The sequence below is a fragment of the Crocuta crocuta genome, unplaced genomic scaffold (genome assembly GCF_008692635.1).
Source record: "Crocuta crocuta isolate KB4526 unplaced genomic scaffold, BGI_CrCroc_1.0 scaffold517, whole genome shotgun sequence".
Taxonomy (NCBI): domain Eukaryota; kingdom Metazoa; phylum Chordata; class Mammalia; order Carnivora; family Hyaenidae; genus Crocuta; species Crocuta crocuta.
Genome location: NW_027529607.1, coordinates 608798 through 617947, shown reverse-complemented (window position 1 = coordinate 617947; position 9150 = coordinate 608798).

Sequence of the window (9150 nt, the reverse complement as noted above, 5' to 3'; positions counted from 1 at the left end):
CCGAAAAAAAAAAAAAAAAAAAAAAAAAATTTAAGAAACCTATCATAAGTATACCTGAAAGGATCAAGAAATAAGGGAGGCAGGAGTTCCTAAAGGAAAGTAATAGTTTTGTATTTAAAATGAGAGTACAGTCTTTTCACTCCATTTTTATGGTAGATGAAGGAATTCTAAGATGAAAGAAGAGACCCAGCTCTGTAAGGAGACAAAGGGACGTATCTTCAGAGCATTGACTTGATATTCTTGGGGAAGGTACAGGGCAGTGAAAATATGTCAGGAGAGGAAGAAAAATAAGTCCTGATAGAATATTATTAAAATAACATAAAAATGAGTTTAAGATGTGCATTCAACTAATACAAATGAAAGAGAAAAAGTTAAAGGATGAAATATTTATATATTAAGTCAATCCTAGGAAAGGAAACATACCTGGTGAAAAGTTTTTATGTTCTTAAAACCGCATGTTACAGGTAGATAAAAAATGAAGTACATTTTTTCTGCTTAAAATTACCTCGGCCATTTTGATTTCCATCATTTTATGAGTCTTTTTAACACCAAAGCTCTGAAATTGCAGATTTGGTGCCATTTGAAAGTATACATAATCTATCAAACATACTTTTCCAAATAATAGCTGTGTATCTCTATTCATAAACTTAATGTTTGCTCATATTTTCTCTTTCTTGTTCTTCAATACCGGATGGTACTTATATTAATTTTTCTTGTTGTTTAATTCTGTAAGCTACTTAATATACCACATTCTAACAAAAGGAATTTTCTTACTACAGTCAAGACAACTGAATTTGTTTAGTACTTAATTATAATATATTTATATTTTAAATAACATATGTATTTTACAGTTTGTGTGCTTTACACAAAGATAGTTGAGAGAAATGCACATATTTTCCTAAATATATAGTATGTGTGTTAATAGAAAGTTTTAAAAAATTATAAATGTGCTGGCTAGTTGGTGTATTTTTCTATAATTTAATAAGAGGCAATAATTTATTTTGACACATTTTATATTGAACTGGCAGATATAAAAGTTTTAAATTTGATGTTAATTATGTCTCAATAAAAAAAGTTTTAAGCATGAATTATGCTGCATCATGACTAAATGGGCCATTTTGTCTCTAACTAGTCAGAAATAGACTTGTTTTCCCATACTTCCTAAGATTTATTTGTTAACATATATATTTTTTTATTTTTTATTTTTTTTAAAGTTTATTATTGAGAGAGAGACAGAGACAGAGCATGAGTGGGGGAAAAGCAGAGACAGAGAGTGACACAGAATCTGAAGTAGGCCCCAGGCTCTGAGCTGTCTGCACAGAGCCCGACACAAGACTTGAACTCAAGAACAGTGAGATCATGACCCGAGCAGACGTTGGCCACTTAACAGACTAAGTCACCCAAACACCCCTTAACATATATTTTTAAATACTTTATGAATGTGAAGGTCACTTCAGAAGGTTCCATCAAAAATCAATTAGAAGACACTAATTGTCTTCTCTGTATAATTGTTTCTCTAATCAAACTGTGTCTATTTTTTATAGCCATAAGTTTTATCTTATTATGAGAGAAATAATAGCACTGAAACTATTATTCTAATCCTGGGCTACATATTTTGGAGTAATTTTATGTGAAAAAGACTAATCCTTATGCTTAAGCAACTGCATTTAAAATTTTGTTTTGCATACAACTCAGTACATTAGTAACTGATATAGATCTTGTGGAATAAAACTTTATGTTATTTGAAAATACAGAGTTAGAAAAATACCATCAATATATCTTTTGCTTTCATTGTTTTTACTACCTTGTAAATATACATTCTTAACTTTAGTAAAGTAATGTTTTCTATCATATGCTATATGAAATAATAAATCTACTGTACTGATACAATGTGTCACAGACTTGGAGTCTGGAGTTTTCTCTTGTCCAGCATGAGAGCAGAGGCAGAATTAAATAGGAGAGAGGCTAATGTCCAAGAGTAGACAAGAGCCCTGAGTAAGTGTTCAGGCTCTGTTTTTATTAGGATCAGAAGCCTTACAAATGAGAGGGACATGTAGAAAGAGACAATGAAACAGTAATCATTAATTCATGTGTGGGAGAGTAAAGGGGGTTTTGAAGATATGCTCGGTTAAGGGGATGGGTCAATACAAAACAAAATCCCAGCACTGAGCAGATGACTGTTCATGGCAGGCACCAGGCGCCTTGTCTGTTTATCTTAACTTGCCTAGGGGATAAAACAGATAGAGCATTCTACCTCAGGGTCAATAAGGCACCTTTCTTTTGCTAATTAACCCTGAACAATTTCACCCTGAGGTGGTGGTCTACCTCCCTGTTTACCTATTGTGGATGCTTTAGGCCTAAGCCATTGGTACAAGCTTAGGGAATTCTTAAACTTATTCACCACAACTATGTACAATTTTTCAACTTCCTGTCTTCAACAAAATGTATCTTATGTCAAATACCACCCCATTAGCTATTCATAACTTGGCAATATTGGGGTGTCTGGGAGGCTCAGTCTAGTAAGCATCTGATTTCAACTCAGATCATGATCTGAGTTTGAGCCCTGCATTGGGATGTGTACTGACAGCTCAGAGACTGGATCCTGCTCCAGATTCTGTGTCTCCCTCTCTCTCTCCTCCTCCCCTGCTCACACTCTGCCTCTTTCTCTCTCAAAAATAAATAAACATTAAAAAAAAATTAAAAGACCTTGGCATTTTACTCTTTGACCAATTTTCTGAGGAAGTGGTTACATGGCATAAAACTTATACAGTTATTTTATCATATTATGATATTAAAAATAAATGTATTGCATCTTATTATGTTGCATTAAAAGATGCAAATTATATAGCATCTTATTATATTTAGGGCCATGTATTAATTAGAGCTTGGGGCAGGTGTCTTCTGGTAGCGTGTATGTTGCCGGTAGTGTGTGTGTACAAGTGTAGCCTTTATATCCTGACATGAGAATTTTTTTTAGTTCCGGGCATCAGTTCTTCCCGACATGAAGGCATGTTGGCATTCACATTCTCTTTCACAGTTAACCTGCAAAAGAAATCTATACAGAGGCACTAGGGTGGCTCAGTCAGGTAAGTGTCAGACTCTAGGTTTTGGCTCAGATCATCATCTCACAGTTGGTGAGGTTAAGCCCCCCATTAGATTCCTCACACACTGACAGTGTCAAGCCTCTTTGAGATTATCTCTCTCTCTCTCAGCAAATAAACTTAAAAAATAAAATAAAACAGAAATCAGTGCCAAACAGGGACATTGTGGTGCACAGGGCCCTAACTGATTGGGCTCCTCTCCACCATCTTGGTGCCATTTCCATCACTAATCTCCTGTTATATTTTCCTCTGGCCACACTGGCCTCCTTTATTTCCCCTGAATCCCACAAATTATTTCTCTCTTCTGAATCTTTGGCATTGTTTCTTTCTTTACATGAATTATTTGTTTTCAGGAGAGTTAGCTAAATTCATCTCTTGAATTTCACTTCGATTTCACCTCCTCAGATACATCACACTTGATCACTCATTGAAGACTAACTCCACTCTTCTACCTACATGGGTCACTACCACGTTTCTCTCTTTATTCCCTTAGCATTTACCACTAATATGCACATGGTTAGTTTATCCCTGTACATAATCTGTGTATTTCTATTTCCAGTTAAAAGTTCCATAACAAGAGAGCCCTGGCCTGTGTAATTCACAGTTGTACCTCACGACTTAGATCAACAACTAAATCACTTAGCACTTTTTAATATCTGTATCAAGAAGAAAATATCTCTTAAAAGACAGGAGTTTAGAATAATTGATCCAATGGTAATTTCTCTAAGTAATTTATTTTTATAATTCAGAGTAAGCGTCATATAAGGAATAGCCTCCTTTATATTTAATTGCTTTTCGATTATTACTATTATTGTGTAATTTTATAAGGGAAAGCATGTGACAGGAAATTTGGTTGCAATTATTAGATTTTAAAACTCAAAATTCAAAAGATGCTAGAATAATGCTATAGTGTTTGAGACCTATACACACAGTCTATATTCACAACTGGACCTCCTAAGAAACACAATAACTTACAATAACATTGTAGCCACTGGTCATTAAGAAATGATTAATGGGGCACTTGGGTGGCTCAGTCGTTTAAGCGTCTGACTTTGGCTCAGGTCATGATGTCACCGTTCGTGGGTTCGAGCCCCGCGTTGGGCCCTGGGCTGACAGCTAGCTCAAAGTCTGGAGCCTGCTTCAGATTCTTTGTCTTCCTTTCTCTCTGACCCTCCACTGCTCATGTTGCCTCTCTATCTCTCTCAGAAATAAATAAAACATTAATTTTTTAAAAAAAGAAATGATTAATATATCAAATATTCTATGCTGAAGAAATATGCCTACATTAAATTAAAATAAGGATATGTTTTATTTTATGTTAACCCTTCACTTTCCCAAAATTGAGCTATCTTGAAGGACACATTTACCTAGGCCTCCAGATTATCAAGTTTTTCTTTGTTATCCATAGTGTCTATAGGGATATTTTCCTATCTTATATGTTTGTGCCTAATTTAAGTTTTGAAAGAGCTTTGTAAGGATGTGTTTGACATGATTAGTTTGTATCTGTCTCACTAAAATTTTAAACCATGGATCTGTAAAATACTTGGAGAATCTAATAAGTTGGACATAGTCTGCTTCTTATTTGAAGGGAAGAAAAATGTCTTGTTTTGGCTGAAAAATGGCAGGCTTTAATGAATTAATTGCTTCAAAAGTCCTAGTTAAATTATTTTGCAACCAAATTCAGCACTGCAAATAGCTGTCTTACATGCATCATGACCTCTAGTTTTTATCTGATAAATTATGTTCCATCCAAACTTAGTGTCAGCAGTTATTTATTGTCCTGGTTACAAATTGGCTGTTATGCAACTGAATTAATTTTGATCAGAGACATTTCCTATTTGTGCCATCATACAACTGAATGCTTTATAAAATCTGTACTTTCTTTTAAAGGAGCATGCTACTTAGAAGTTATACTTTGAGTATCTGAACCAGATTGAGTTTTTTCCAGTAAAAAAAAAAGACATTGGAGAAAGGAAACGATAACTATTTAAATCATTTAACATTTTGATTATTTAAAACACTTTGAAAATAATGATGTAAGGGAATATGTACCCTAGATTCATCCAAGAACGTGAAGATTTGTTCATATAGCTCTAACATAGTCAGGAATTTAGACATATGCTTCCTTTAGGAAAGCCAACTATTGGCTTAATAAGAACTATCATTGGGCTAGGAATTTGAAATCGTTCAATAAATGTATTAAGTGAATACAACTTAAGTGACATGATGGTCTACAGACATACTATAAAGAGCAAAATAGTTACCGTAATTAGCTTAATACTAGGCTATAGATTTTGAAATAATTTCTGAGACTTTTGGGAAAATAAAGAATCACTACAGAGGTCAAAGTAAAGAGACTTGTGGTCAAGCTTGATATGCAGAGCAGTGCTGTAAGGGAAGTACACATCAGTTTGGTTGTTTAGGATTGGATTTGAGTCCTTGTGTTTTTGTTTTGTTTTGGTTTGGTTTGGTTTTATTTATTTTGCAATATGATTTCAAACAAACTACCTCACTTGAAGGAAGTTTTATTTATTTAGAGAAGATATTGCCTCACCTCTGAGTGCTTTATTGGCTCAGTTGGTAGAGGGTGTGACTCTTGATCTTGGGGTTGAAAGTTCTAACTCCATGTGAGGTGCAGATATTATTTAAAAAAATAAAATATTAAAAAGAGAGAGAGAGAGAGGGAGGATATTACCACACCTCAGGGGTTGTTGGAAGCATTAAATGATGTGGTGTGATGCAAGGACTGTGTGAAAGTGCAATCTCTTTCTTAACATCGCTTCCTTTATTTCCTGCAAAATGAAATATTACAACCAATGGTCCAATGAGAGTCAAATATAATAGTGTTTGTGAATAAAAACAAGTGCTTTTTAAAGAAACATTTTGGAAGGATTCTATCATTAACAAGTTGGAGGGGCACCTGGGTGGCTCAGTTGGTTACACCTCCAAGTCTTGATTTCAGCTCAGGTCATGATCTCATGGGTTCTTGAGTTTGAGCCCCACATCGGGCTCTGCTCTAACAGGACAGAGCCTGCTTGGTAATCTCTCTCTGTCCCTCTCTCACTCTCTTTGCCCCTCCCCTACATGCTTTCTCTTTCTCTCTCTCTCTTTCAAAAAAAAAAAAGTGGGGAGGATACAACTAGAAATTTCTTGGGTCTGAGTAATGATTCAACCCCTTCTATTTTTGTGATGATACCACAGTCATGTAATCAGACTAAACATATTTTCTTAACTACATAATTAGGGAAAATACCTCATAGGCTCATTATTTAAATTAAATGAGCTAATGATTCTTAATACTTTACAAATCATGTAACAATAACAAACAATATAGTAATCTCAATTATTACCACTATTATAAAAACATGAATGATTTCCAGAGTGTCAACAATATTCTAAGGGTTGTAAAATAACAGAGAATTTCAAAGATCATTTTCCATTGAATTTTACCTTGTAAATTTTGTAACAACTAATCCATAAGGAAACCCTGAATTGTTTGGAGAAGATATGAGGAGAGAAGTACTTTGCTTTTCTAAAAATATAGTGTTTTTGATAAAAAAAAAATTCACAGAATTATTTGTAGAACATGAAGTTGAAGAAAAAAGGAATCAAAGTAAGTAATATCAATATGATGAAAACATAGTTGAAGATACCTTAAGTATTTCAATAATGAAATAACTATGAAACCTATTACAGCATTTAGTAACACATTTGTCATTACAATGGTGCCAAATTATTTTATTCCAATATAAAACTAAGGATAAAACTGTGGAATAAAATGCGACACTGAATTCTCATAATAAAACGTAAATCACTACAGTATACATTGAAAGGTACTTAGCACTGGAGAAGATCGCCAAATACATAGGAAAATAACATATAATTCCATTGATGATAGATTTACTTTTACTTTTACTTTTTTTTGGCTAACTAGAACATGTTTTCTTATTTTAATTTGTAATTCACAAATTCAGCAAATCTGAATGCCCTCAATGAGTTAAAGGACCATTGTTTTCATTTTTGAGCTTCAGAAATACACAAAGCAATACTGAGTTTAATCTTTTGTATTAAGCTTTTGTATATGTCTAACATTTTGAAGTGTTTCTATAATTAATGTTTTCTAGTTAGACAATTCTAAAGGGAGAGTATGATTTTAAATTTAAAGTAATAAAACTAAGAAAAAAAGTGAATAAATCAAATGAAAATCGTATAAAATCTAGTTATTTAAAATAAATCTTGCCTTTTTAGCACATAACATTTTAAACTTTTGCTATATATTTTATTTNTCTAAAGGCGCCTCGGTGGCTCAGTTGGTTAAGCAACCCACTTCGACTCAGGTCATGATCTCTCTTCAAGCCCGGCATCGGGCTCTGTGGTGACAGCTCAGAACCTGGAGCCACCTTTGGATTCTGTTCTCCCCCTCTCTCTCTGCCGCTTCCCCACTTATGCTCTGTTTCTCTCTGTCTCTCAAAAACGAATAAATGTTTAAAAAATATAATAATTAACATCTATATACAATTAAATAGTCTGATCCATCATATGTCCCTTTATTCAAATCTTCATTAAGGTTTTTTAATAGTGTTTTTTAATCATATAGATCTTGTCCATTTCATACTTGTTGCAAATCATATATTTATACATAGAGCCAGTAGGAGAAACACTTAATTTAATGAATCAACTTTGACATTTACTTTTAAATGTTTTTATTTGTGTCAAAGCTCTTGATTTTTTACTTATTTTATGTCCTCAAAACTTACAAATTATCCAATAAATTTTAATAGTTTTCTTGCAGTGAAGTACATGCTTTTAAGGTCTTTTTATCCTTGTTCCCAACATTGACATTATGCTTTTTCTTAATCATATTTTTATGTTTATACCCATGTTAAAACTATTGGTCTAGAGCAACTTCTTTAACACTATTCTAATTTTAATTTCAATGTCTTCAGAGTTTTACCAAGTAAACTGCTGCTTTTTAATTGTATTACTAATTTGGAATATTTACACATGTTTGCTGTGACAAATGTGCACATACTTTGATGAGTTGGTATAGTTTTATGTAACTATAATATATATAGTTATACATAATAGCTATAATGTAGAGAAAGATATTTAATTTGCAGATAATAGTACTGGAAAATTTGGATTTTGCTAACACCAAAATTCAGCCTAGTTTGTCACTATAGAAACTTAGATTCTTCAAAGGCAAATTATTTAGGGCAGAGTTGAAGTGGCCAGCAGGCTCAGGATATGAAGAGTGGTAATTATGCTTACTTTGATGTTGTAATTCTATGGTCTAAGGAGTTTGGTTTGTATTTCTGTTTGTCTGGCAGTTTTCCCAGCCACCAAATTCATTTCAGTGGTTTGCTAAAGGACAACAGTGGCTTTTCAATATAGAAATCTCAGTGAGCTATGTTTAGAATTGAATTGTTTTCTATATTGAAACACTGGCCTCCTTCCATGTAATGTGTGTATGAAATCAGGTATTTCATAAATGAGTCATTGAAAAGCATATGTCGTTCAATTTCTTGGGCAACATTAAAAATATAAAATCTTAAACTTTACAAATGAATGTTGGAGCATTGAGACACATAGAAGCAACTAATCAGACTATTTAACATTCTCTTTTCATAAGAAACTTTCTTTTTAAATATAAGAATAAAACTTGGGCAACTGAGGCTCTTGGGTGACTTGGTCAGTTAAGCATCCACCTCTTGTTTTCAGCGCAGGTCATAATCTCGCATCTGTGAGATTGAGCTCCGCCTGGGGCTTCATAGGGTGTGAATCCTGTTTAGGATTCTCTTTCTCCCTCTCCTTCTGCTCCTCCCTTGCTTTCTCTTTCTCTCGCTCTCTCTCTTTCTAAAGAAAAAGAAAGAAAGATAAAAAAGAAAGACAAAGAAACTAATAACTTGGACAACTAAAATTTTTTAAAAATTTTCTTAAAGAGTTCCAGATAACTATTGTACTCTATATATACTGTACATACTTACAAATTATGTATATATATATATATTTAATTGTATACTTTTTAAATTGTATGTTCAACCACAAG